Genomic DNA, 12756 nt, shown 5'->3' with positions numbered 1-12756 from the left:
TCTTTTATTTGGAGCTCCATGTTCCCATGACAACCGACCACTTCTGTGTTATGTCCAAGCTGTGTGTGCTTTTTTAGATATTAATTAGGCCTGTAGACAAAGAAGAGAGCTGGACATTCCTAGCTGAGAGTCATAGATGCGCTGTCTGCATGTTTGCACACGTATAGAACACCTTGCTTCTCTTTGGCACAGTCTATGGGAATCTGGTTTCAATGCAGAATCCTGTGAAGCTATAAGATATCTTAATGCTTCATTTATTCATTGTGCCAGTCCCAGCGACAGTCTGAAATATTTCAGGGTTGGGGAGGGCTTGTGATGGAATAGTTGGGATATTTGGATACCACATCCTAGATGCCAGAAAAACCAATAAAACTAAATAAGTAAATAAATAAATAAAAGAAAATGCTAGTAATTTATATATGTGTGTGGACAGACTTAACTATTTTAGTCTGCTTATATGACAGTGACTTGTCAATGATGACAATTTTTGCTTTAATAATGAATGAAAACATGCTTTTAAACTATTAATTACTGTTAGGGAACATCTGCAAGACAAGTTAGTTCATGTTATCACTTGCATTACACGATATAAACATTCATTCTCTCACTAGCCTTTCTTTTTCAGACAAACCAGACAGTACCACTCGTCTCTACTGAAGACGCTCATGGTGGAAAACTCCCTTCAAATCTAATAACAAAGCTTCACCACATGGAGGAATAAATAATATCTTTTTTCATCTCTTATTATATTTTTTATAATTTGGTTAAATTGAGTGGTCACCATGCAAATCTGTATAATGGTAGTTACTATGTAAACCATAATGCATAATATCTCTGAATCATCTCAGGCAGAATCTAGTTTTATTTCCCAGAGCAAGGACAAACCAATCAAAATTGATCTTAATAGGGTAGATTTTAGTAAACACATGTTTAGTTTATGCTTGAATGTATGCATGCTAACTGGCAAATGAGATCAGCAGTCACCAGTAGAAGGAGTTAAAAAAAAAAAAAAGAATAAAAATGGACGGTCTCATTTTGTCTCCTGAGGAAGTGGTGATGGTGTAAAACCTTGAGAAAGGATATAATAAAATATCTCACAGATTAGCTGTGAGCTGGAGCTGAAATTGAAATTGATCAACTACAACAGCTATGAATCTAAAATGTGGAATAAAACATGAAGACAAAGTACAATGTATTCAGGGTTTCCTGGGGGCTTGTGTTTTTCAGGAAATTTCATATTCAGACTTGGGCTGAGGAAGAAAAGAAATGTACCAGACTAATAAACTGATAAGACTGATCTGTTAAGACATATCATCAATGTCTTAAGCATAATGCGTATAAAATGATTTGTAGATGAAAATGGTTAAAAGGCTAATGAATAATAGTTAAAGGTAGGCAGAAGTTTATGTCACATATTTGCCAACATACCATATTGATTTAGGTAATTTAGGAAGAATATTAAGACACAAGTCTTAAAAGAGCTATAAGGCAACAATGAAGGATGGAGGTTATGTATACATAGCATACATGGAAATATGCAGAATTATTTTAAAATCCAAAAGCAGATAATTGAGATTAAGTTTAGTGATTAATTAGTTATAGATATGAGGATTTTGGCTTTTAACAGCCTGGCATTGCTAGTGCGTGGTTATTCTGGCATTGACCGTAAAATCAATCTGTCCTGAGCGACTTGTCAACAATAAGTATATAACTAGAACGTACATTTCCTGAAGAAAATGTGAATGGTGCTTGCACGTGGCAAGTTCCCCTCATCGTGCTGAGTGTTTTGATATGTCACATGTCCATGTTGTGCTAACTTTTTGATTTCGCTTATTTTGGGGGCGGGGCTACACGTGACGTCATCAGAATACCCGCGAGCAAGTTCCCCTCATTGTTCTGAGTGTTTTGATATGTCACATGTCCATGCTGTAAAAAGTTTTTTGATTTTGCATATTTTGGGGGCGGGGCTGCGGCACAACCGGAAGGCCAGTCGGTACACCAATTTAAAAGTTTGTTAAGAGTATCACCCTAAAGGAGCTGGCCGAGTTTGGTCTAGATAGTTCGAAAGCTTGCTGAGTAATAAACCTCCAAAGTTTATAATGGGAGTCTATGGGAAAAAGCCACTTTGAGACCCGGTACCGGAAGTACCGGTACTCGGATCGCTTATAAAAGTCATAGCACACCTCTCCTCAATGAGCCGGTCGATTTGACACATTATTCATGGGTCTAGGACAAAAGCTGCGGGACAAGTTACGCGCCGAAGTTTTGTCCGGCACAATAGTAATAATGTTGCTTTGCAAGCACCATTAATTATACTCAGGCGGCTCCCTTGGTTGCAGAAACCGTGATGTCTTCACTTTACTCATCCTCATTTTATTGAGATCTCTGGTTCTTTGTCCCTAAGACATTGTCCATCCAGCCAAGTTGAGATTGACCGTTGTTGTTCATTTAAGCCAAATACAAAACTGCTCTATATATAAAAGGGATGGGCGTAGACACAAGACATCCATTATTCTTCCCCTGTTCAGCCACGAGCCACGCTGCCTCCGAAAAAAGTAAACAAAAGTATTTTAGAAAGTTTCCAATAGATAGATAGATAGATAGATAGATAGATAGATAGATAGATAGATAGATAGATAGATAGATAGATACTGTAGATAGTTAGATCTGTAACAATAGTTAAATTGCATTCATTAATTTTTCATTTCAAAATGGAAAACTTCCACAGCAAACAAATTGAAAAACAGGAAAAGGTAAATATGGAATTAATTCATTAATATGGAATTAATTCATTTGAAATTGTTCTACTACCACTCACTAACAACAAGCACTGCCTGTTCTTTAATTATTTATACTCTGTTATAAAATTTCACTTTGCATACAATAAAGGATCACATTTAATCTCATCATGAACAAAAAAGTTTGCTTTCCTTTGCAACACCTCAATTCAAATTCAATTTCAATCCCTTCTCACTTTGCATGTGGGCTTAGCATGTGCATCTGACTGAATTATTAAGATTACAGACTTTAAAGGCCAGAAACAAAGAGGATATGATTTGTTATGCACAATGTGAAATGCAAATTAACCTTAATTAAACATGCTTTTTAGTTGTTGTTTTTTTATTCATCTGAAAACAAACCATATAATTATGATCACAGAATGAGAAACAGACATATCCTTATTTGGCTATTACAGCTAGCATGACTGATCAAACTAACAGAAACCTATTTGGCTTTCCAAAAGGACTGTGAAGTCACTTTGATTTCATTATGTATTTCAATGTATTAGGAAAGGGACATTAGTCCAAATGTGCAGCTTGAATGGCTAAGTGGAGCCCTGAAGGTCGCTAACATCCGAAACTATTCCGTCGTTCGCAATTGGACGTAAGAACCTGATCATCGGAAATGAATCTAAATTGTGGTACTCTCTGTATGGAACAAAGTCTAGTTTCCATAGGGACCATTATGCCAGTTGTGCTGTTGCCGTACTTCTGAGGGGGATTAACTCTGTCATGTTGCCCAGCAAGAGCCCTAGAGAGGGCTGCTCTCATCATTTGAGGTTCCATATCACCACGAATTCAGCCTAATGGAATCATCGTATGGAAATGGCTTCTGACCGAAGGAAGGCTATGTGGGAAAAATTGATAATCACTTTTGTTTTTCTCACAGTGGATCATGACACAGAGTGAATCACATTTTCTATTACTGGTCTCCATCTGGCTCTATTATAGCTGGACAACAGGTGATGGGATCCTACTGAAGCCAGGTAACTACTGCTCTCTCTCCCAGTCACTCAGTCATGGTGCCTGTCACAGGAGCTTGCTCACACCCAAATGGGTTTTGAACGTACCTCTCACAGGTAGGAACAGATGGAAATATGGTCCCTCTTACTGCATGACCCCAGAAAAAAAGGCCTTAGCTGACAGTGTAATATGTTGGGTCATTTAATTTCCCACTGCTTTCAGGGTTCTTTTTTCTTCTTTGTTGTGCTTGACAAATAGGAGGTGGCCATCTTTCTCGCTCTATTTCCTTCCTTACTTGCACTAAATCTCATTGTTAAAGGTGACCAAGTGCATAATTTACTCGAATACACGTTAAATGCACAGGAGGCTAAGAACTGATCGTTTAATTTCCCATACTACAGCACTATAAAAAAAACTGTTAAGCTTCAAGAATACCTTACATTTATTTAACTTAACACATGTTCAGCAACTGGAAATTAATTCTGTCATTCTATCATTTTCAGTAACAGTATTATTCCAGTAAGGCTGGAACCATGTACTGTAAACACATTCACACACTCATTCACACACAGTGCACTTTAGTGGGTGCTTTTTGACATGCATACTTGTGAATCTTTCTAACCTAGACAAAAATAAAATCAGGCAAGGATACAAGGAATCACATGCATACTTGTGATTCCTTGTATCCTTGCCTGATTTTATTTTTGTCTAGGTTCAAGAATACAAGTGAAACACATGTTAAAGAAGCAACAATTTAAAAAAGATCATTGGTCATCCCCAAAAACAAGGTGGTGTTGGTTGGTGTCTTGACAATGAGAACGAACTGAAATTCCCATGATTCATTGTGTCATCGTTGTCATAGGAAGGACTCTATTCAGATCCATAGTGCATACAGTATGAGGACATGTTAATAGTATAGTTGTCAAAGCTTTGCGTGTTCAGTATGATCAAGGTTTTACCTCTTTAGTCATTCCATCCTAAAGAGGAGGCTCTCATGAGATACACTAAGTTTACTTGGTGAATTAGCTAGCAAATTAGTTGACACTGGCTAATGTCAAACAGTCAAACACTGTCTGTTTCAAATGGCAGATTAACCACCAGGTTTACCCTGAACCTTACCGTTTTAACTGTGTGGCCTTTTTTTGCCTTTTTTGAAAAATTATTTTATCAAAGAAATACAAAATGGTCTTGAAGATTACACAGTTTGTCAAAGTGGTGATTATTCTGATGGTATTGCACAATAACAAGTAAACAGTGGAATTGTAATGTGTACAGGTGCAAAGTCCATTCTTGTGTCCTATCAAGTTTATTTATCGTAGTCCATTTTTTGTATTCTTGGTATTGAGAGTTTTTTAAGGTGCATGATTTATCAAGCTCTATATGAACTAAACTGGAAGTGTCATTGAACGCTGACATTTACTTCCCGTTTTCCTTGGATCCGTCTTGGCCCTGACCATGCCTCCTGGGTTTTAGATTTAAATCTGTTTTATGAACTCTCTGAATATTTAGTAAGCTATAAAATATGTTTGGTTTTTCATCTTGCTATTTGCTTCCATGTATTAATGCCTCAAATTCTGTGCTTTTTTCCATGATGTTTGATTTCTTTAACATTATTTCAGTTGAATGATGTGGCATTTTGCTGTTGAAACTTCAACATGGTACAAATTTTGAGATGCTTTCTGCTCACCATGGTTAAAAAAAAGTGATTATTTGAGTTATTGTAGCTTACTGTCATTGTAAACTTTTCTGGCCATTCTCTTCTCACCTCTCATATCCACAAGGTGTTTATGCCTACAAAACATCTGCTTACTAAATGTGTTCTGCACTATTCTGTGTAAACCTGTCTCTGAAAATGCCATGTGATCAGCAGTTTCTAAAAAAAACTTAAAGCAGCCTTTCTGTCACCAATAATAATGAGTGCATTTCCAAACACAAAAACAATGACAACGATGATGGAAATAACTGGTTTTGGAATAACTGGAGCTATTATTTATAGACACCATAATAGTGCTTATTGCTGTGTACAATGTTTAAATATCACCACTTTGTGGTTTGTAACTGTTGCATTCTTAACAACTTTTGCCTCAACTTATGTCTCAGAAAATCTAAGAAAATTGCATTTGGCGATAAACATTTGACTCAATAATTTCTTCATAACAGAATATTTTATCAATGCGATGTCCAAACTTGGATCCTGAATGATCTGATCCCGAGCTGCTGTTGTCTTCTCTCGGCAAAGAAGCAACATACTGATTTTATAACAAGCGATTTTAACAGAGAAGCAGCATCCACAAAGTCCGGACAGTGTTGAAGATAGATTAAAATTCATTTTTATAATTTCACCCTGACTAACTTGTGTTCCTCAACAGTAATTGTGCTCCATCACCAATCATATGACCAGCAGAACAGATTCATTCTGAATACATTATATACATCAAGCACATCTGTGTTGAAACAATTACGTACAAGGAATCTATGCTAAAAAGTGTACACTGAAATAGATTTAATATAACCACATTATAGATGTCTATATTGCTACACTATTGCAATCACACATCCTTAAACTATCCACCAAATCTTACTTTCTGTATAACAGCATTATCATGCATGCTGCCTATCAGCTAAGCCAATCATACCTAGGATTCAGTTTCACAGTTTGGAACATTAGATCTCATAGGAGTTAGTTACCATGTACCAAGAACTCCAGGGAACAAACAACTCACTTTAGTTGTTCTCCAAAAGCATTTGGGCCAGTGTTCTATAAACCAATGCCAGGCCTCTGTCCCTCTCTCTCTCTGTCTGCCAGCTTGCTATGCTATTGTCTTCCACTTGGTCTGCTAAGAGATAGCAAATATATAATTAAATCTTGCCGCATACTCCCGTGAATTTCAACCTCATTCCTCACGCTATCAATGCAGCTGCATTTCCACATGACTTGCCGGCTTGATTAGCAGTCGATGAAAAGAGATGAACTCAGGGAGTTTCGATCCCTGCTTCTCTCTATAAGAAGCCTAACCATTTTGCATTTTTACATTATTTTCAGATATATTTAAATTATCCAGGAACCTCACAGATGTGTTTGTTCTTTAGATAGAATAAGAAAAATGAGTCTGATTTGAAATAGGGACCAGTTTTCATGCTAAATAAGATGTTAATTTACACATTACAGTAAATAAATAGGTAACACTTCAAGAGGTTTATTGTCATGTGCACAGAGAAAACACAATGGTTTAGGCCAGGGGTCGGCAACCCGCGGCTCCGGAGCCACAAGTGGCTCTTTCATCCCTCTGCAGCGGCTCCTTGTAGATTTGGAAAATAAATATTTAATTTAATTTAATTTGTGTTTTTTTTTCTCCCTGTGTTTTTTTTTTCTGTGGGAAACGGGTCCAAATGGCTCTTTGGGTGTTTAAGGTTGCCGACCCCTGGTTTAGACCATATACTGAAATTCATACTTACTTTTATGTCTCCCTTACAAAAAGAATAAACATGTGTAATAGAAATGTATGAAAACCAATTAAAAAAGTTAAGTTTCCTTAACTAGCATTATTTAATGCAATATTTATAATTTAGAAGCCATAAAGTTTGGCATTAATGTGGACAAAATTTGTTTAATTGCTTTGATTATTTATTCAATCTATGATTAAAAATAAACCCACATAAATTAGGAACATTTAATTACAAATTAATTGATAATTAATTGATAATTAATCTATAAACTTACTGAAATCTGCTCTCCTAATATTGGAACTCGCTATGTACCATGTCCACATCCATAGCCCATGCTTAATCTAATCTAATTCCAATAATCCTCAGGGCACCTATGTCACTTGACGCTCTTAACCTGTAGACGGCTTAGTGGTTAGCACGTTCGCCTCACACCGCCAGGGTTGGGGGTTCGATTCCCGCCTCCGCCTTGTGTGTGTGGAGTTTGCATGTTCTCCCCGTGCCTCGGGGGTTTCCTCCGGGTACTCTGGTTTCCTCCCCCGGTCCAAAGACATGCATGGTAGGTTGATTGGCATCTCTGGAAAATTGTCCCTAGTGTGTGATTGTGTGAGTGAATGAGAGTGTGTGTGTGCCCTGCGATGGGTTGGCACTCCGTCCAGGGTGTATCCTGCCTTGATGCCCGATGACGCCTGAGATAGTTCGGATAAGCGGTAGTAAATGATTGAGTGAGTGGACAGGCTGTAGGGGAAAACTGTTGTTTGTCTAGGGTTAGTGGGGGTGACAGACAATATTATGTTTAACTTACACAATATGTTCAATCAACTTTCCTCTGCCAAAGGAGCAGGGGAACATCTCTTGAGCGTCAAAAAGTTAAATATCAAATCTCTGGGCTGGTATAATAGAGGGACTTTGAATTCAGTGTTCAGTTTTCAACAGTCCTGCATGCAAACTCCCATGCCAAAGTCCCCCGGCAGGCAAACTCATCCATCTACGAGTCTTTCACTGTCTATGGATTCACCTTGCAACATATTATATAACATTCTTGCCATCCTCCTGAGCCCCGACAACCATCTAAGTGGTCATCGTCTGCTTCTCTAAATCCCTCAGGCTCATCCCTCTGATGACCTTGTCCACTGCCTTTGAAATTTTGAAAGATTTACTATTCCAGCATACCAGAAAATTAGGATCAGACATTCCCATGTCAATACTGTTTGTCTCTTAGTTTTCATGTCCCATTCTTTAAGACCTTTATTCTTGGTCCACAGGAATATCACAGTTTGATATCAAGGAGTTATGTCCATACTTTAATGAAGTGCCACAGAGGACATTTCCAATCCCTCATCGTTTGGGAGTGCTAGGTCCCTGCACTCATCAGAGCTATTTTACATGGCACCCTGATGTAACGTGGGGACGTGGTGGTAAAGTAATTATTACCAGAGCTTCTTGGTGATTTAAGTCCCGTCCGAATGTGCCATCTCGGTAATCATTACGGACAATGTCAGTAAAGATTACGGCGACTTTTACCTTCTGTAAAAAGACCCGCTGTAAATATGTACGGTAAAATTCCGTCATTTCCTGTTTAAAAGTAGTTTTTGGCGCGTTTTGCAAGCATGGAGGCGCCATGTTGTCTGTTTGCGCACGTGATAACAGGAAGCAACGTCATACGCACATGACGACAAGGAGGTTACTGTGGTGCATAAAGCGAGTTACCCCTCCCACTTCTGCTAGTTTTACTGAGATGTCTTGTCCCGTGCGAATTGGTCAATTTATATTACAGACGTCCTGAGGTAAAATTGCATTACTCCACGTCCCCACGTAAAACTAATCCCGTCCGAATAGGGCTTTATACATTGCAAAGTCTTGCTTCAGCATTGCACCTGTTCTCCCATTTGCTCTGTGCAGTTCATGCCTGTTTGCTGATCACCTGACTGGTTGCTTGTTTATCCCTTTGAGTATTGCCTAGCACTTCTGCTTTGTTTGCAGGGGTTATTAATAAAAGTCTGCATTGTTCCCATCTGTCTGCTTTTATGGTGCTATTTAAATTCTGAAATAATGGATGCAAATTATTGTATTAGGTCATACTGGTCACTGTGGCCTTACTTTTAATCATTAATGGTACAAACATTGGTTAATGCAGATGTTGATAATTTGGCTTAGATTTGTTTTTGTTTTTTTAAATGATGATGGTGGAAAAACTTGCTATGAGAACCCTGAGCCGGTATTTGAGTTTATTTTGTTGTGTCAGAGTGGAGCAAGGTCAGGCTCATTTATGTTAGTGTCTACTGGCATTTGCCTCCAGGGCACGTGGGCTTTTTTGGCACATGCATTGGCCCACCTGTGGTGGAGAACATAACCCCGAGCTATTGGTGTGCAGTGTTGCATCGTGCTCTCTGTCCCACTACGCTTCTCTGTTGTTCTTGTGCACAAAATGTATCTCATCATGCAAGAGAACAAAAATTCTTTACCAGAGTATAGCAATGTGTTTATGAGTGTAGTGGTAACAAGGCTCTGGGAAGTGCACACTCCCAAAATAGATGGAGTATGCCAGTTTTTTGCCCTTGGGTGGCAACAGAGCCATATTACCTCCAAATTCTCTTTAAACGACAATTCAGTGGAAGATTTATCAAAGCAGAGGGTAGATTCATTAAAACTGAACTCCTAACCACTGAAGTCATATATATTATGTAAGACATTTATCTGTGTACTTTCCTCAGTTACTGTCATCTTTAATATAAGAGGCTTTCTAATAGGCTGCATTTTATTCTTAGATTTCAATCGTTCACACCGCAAACTAATTATATATATGGACTTGTTTATTTGTCATATATAACTGATAATTACTCATATTTTGGATTGGAAGTTAAAAAAAGTAAAAAGAAATAACATATAAAACCATCATAAACTGTTTTTTTTTTTTTTTTTTGTGATCGTCCAAGAACTGTGTGTTCTATGTAAAAATTCACTAATCGAATAAAACATTCTTGCTCCTCGAATAACATTCATCACGGGCCAGAGTGTTAGTTATCAGCCTTTACAGAAATGAAGGCACCAGGCAGGAACGGAAAGCTGACATTGTTCCTTTCCTTTTAAATAATCAGAAAGGGTTTCACATTCAAGCTCAGAGGTTTCATTTCATTTCATTCATTAGTGTGACCTTGACTTTTGTGAAGATGGAGATAAAATGAACAGGTCCTACAAAAATCTAAAGGAGCCCCTGCAGGATCTCTCCAACTGAGAAGTTCATACAAGAATAAACTTCTGCTCTGTAATTACCATGACAAATTGTTACAGCGTGCTTACAAGTGCTTGATTTAGAGGTAAGGGCAGGAAAGGCCAGCAAATGTTCCTTCTTTTTTCCTTTCTTTTTCTCTTCTATAGTTGCTTCTTACAAAATCAGAGATTTGCACTGCAGGGTCAGATATATTCTAGAGAGCTTTGAACAATGTAATCATACATCTTTTTCACAACAGCAGTAAATGATTGTATCATTACCATTTCTCGTCATGAATATAGACGTTTGAATATGAATAAGCTTGGTCAATATATCAAGGAAAATATCTATCTATATCTCTTTTTACTTACTTATTTTAAGGGATAGTGATGCAATATGTAGCAATGCTACAGTGTATTTTGACCATGCTGTGCAGCTCTGTATCACATAAACCACTAGGAAATCAACTTCCCTGGTCTATTGATCAAGCACTCCAGACAAACACACACACTCTGGAGGTTGTATGACTACTCATTTTTGCTACAGTAGTTGACCAAAAAGTAGACGATTAGTCATCTTCGCTATAGTTAAGGCAGCAGATATGTCACAACGTTGTTATTTTCAGTTTTCTATTTGTGCAGCAAGGAACATGTCAAACTGCTTTTTAGGCTACAGTGTTACTAGCGTCGGTAAAGGAATCGCTGCAGTAAATGTGCAAAATATGATCATGTATCATGTTACTCTATTTAAGGACATACCAATTGTTATAGTGCTCTCATCAGATAAACTGGCAGCGCGGCTGAAACCGTTGTTTCTGAGACTGAGAGCACACAGCATGGAAGCTCCTTATAGCTAAATGATTGACGAAAGGAAGCAATGTCTACAGCAGTGTCTGTGAGTTTTTTCTTCCATGGTCAGCTTCCGAAAACAAGTCTGGACACTCCTTAGCTGACTCTAAACCAGCTGAATGGGATTGGACAGTGACGTGCGACTCCAAAAGCAGCTCCTGGTCCACAGCACAAAGTGTATGTATCAGTTGGCTAATCGGTGCAAGCCTACACACTTTTGCAAACTTTTGTTTGCACACTCAGCTTATTAAGCGTGACTATAAAGGGACTCCTTCTCCAAAGTTTTGTTGCTCCTCTTGTTTTAACTCCCAGCTCATTCTTTTGTACTGTGTTTCTGACGCTGATTAGAAAATGCACATTCAAATGTATTTAAAATTCCATTTCCCCTTCGAGTGCACATCATTTGAAACATAACTCCAAATCAATAGCAAAACAAGTATTTAAATTTGCATTTTTGTTCAACACAAATTACAAATGCTGACAAAACGTAGATGCAAATGCAAAGTTGATTTGATATTTCATTACGATGTCTTCACTGGTAGTATTCTGCCACTTTGAAAAAGTAATTGTAGCTGCTTAATTTGTTAGAGTTTGCACTTTCTCTTCTTCACTCTCCACCTCTGGGCAAATTTAAATAAACTATCCGATGGAATTTCCATTTTTACTGCCAACAATATAGCCCTGTCAATCAAACACTGTAGGCGGTGCGGTACATTGCATTAGAAAAGAAATCTAGAAGAAGACAGAAAGGCCTACAGCGGACAGTAATGTGCAAGTAGATTTTTTTGTGAAAGCGTGGACATTGATATCAATATTTAAAAAAAAAAGAAAAAAGATGAAGAAATTTTATCTATGTTTGCAAGCTGGGGTTATGATTAAAACTCAATGGGGGCAGGTGAAGTATGAGTATAGTATTGTGACTAGCAGCAGCCAGTATCAGCTGGCTGCATTGTTTAAAATTGCTTTAATAACAATGAAGTACTGTTTTATTTGCAACACGTGTTTTACCTGTGTTTTCACATCAATCAGGAACAAATTTGCAAACTGTAATTTTTGCGATTCTTCTGGATTGCTGTTCCTATGAAGCGGAAAGTGAGGTCACACAGAGAAATCTGCTAAGGCAAAATTCTGGCTTTGTCATGGAGCCATGTGATGGGAAAGTTCAGGCACACACAGACTGGGAATATGGTATGCAGTGGAAAAGTGAGAACGTAATAAATAGACTCAACAAATTCTGATCCGTTCAGAGTTTCACAAGGTCTCCTCATGTACACATGGGTTTCCTCTCTGTAAGTAAAAACATGCTGGAAAATGGATTGATTATGCGTGTTTTCTTTGCTCTCTCCGGCTTCTCCATCATGGCATATTCCTGCCTCACGCACAGTGTTCCTGAGATAGGTTCTGGATCCACTGTGACCATGACCAGGACAAAGCACTTACTGAAGCTGAATAAATTTTGTTTATCCTCATACTTTAAGTATTTCTGTTGCCTGGCAGATAGTTGTTACTT

Source organism: Tachysurus vachellii, chromosome 6, assembly GCF_030014155.1.
Source record: "Tachysurus vachellii isolate PV-2020 chromosome 6, HZAU_Pvac_v1, whole genome shotgun sequence".
Taxonomy (NCBI): domain Eukaryota; kingdom Metazoa; phylum Chordata; class Actinopteri; order Siluriformes; family Bagridae; genus Tachysurus; species Tachysurus vachellii.
The sequence above is the reverse complement of the archived record's forward strand: the minus strand, read 5'-3'. Positions refer to the sequence as shown.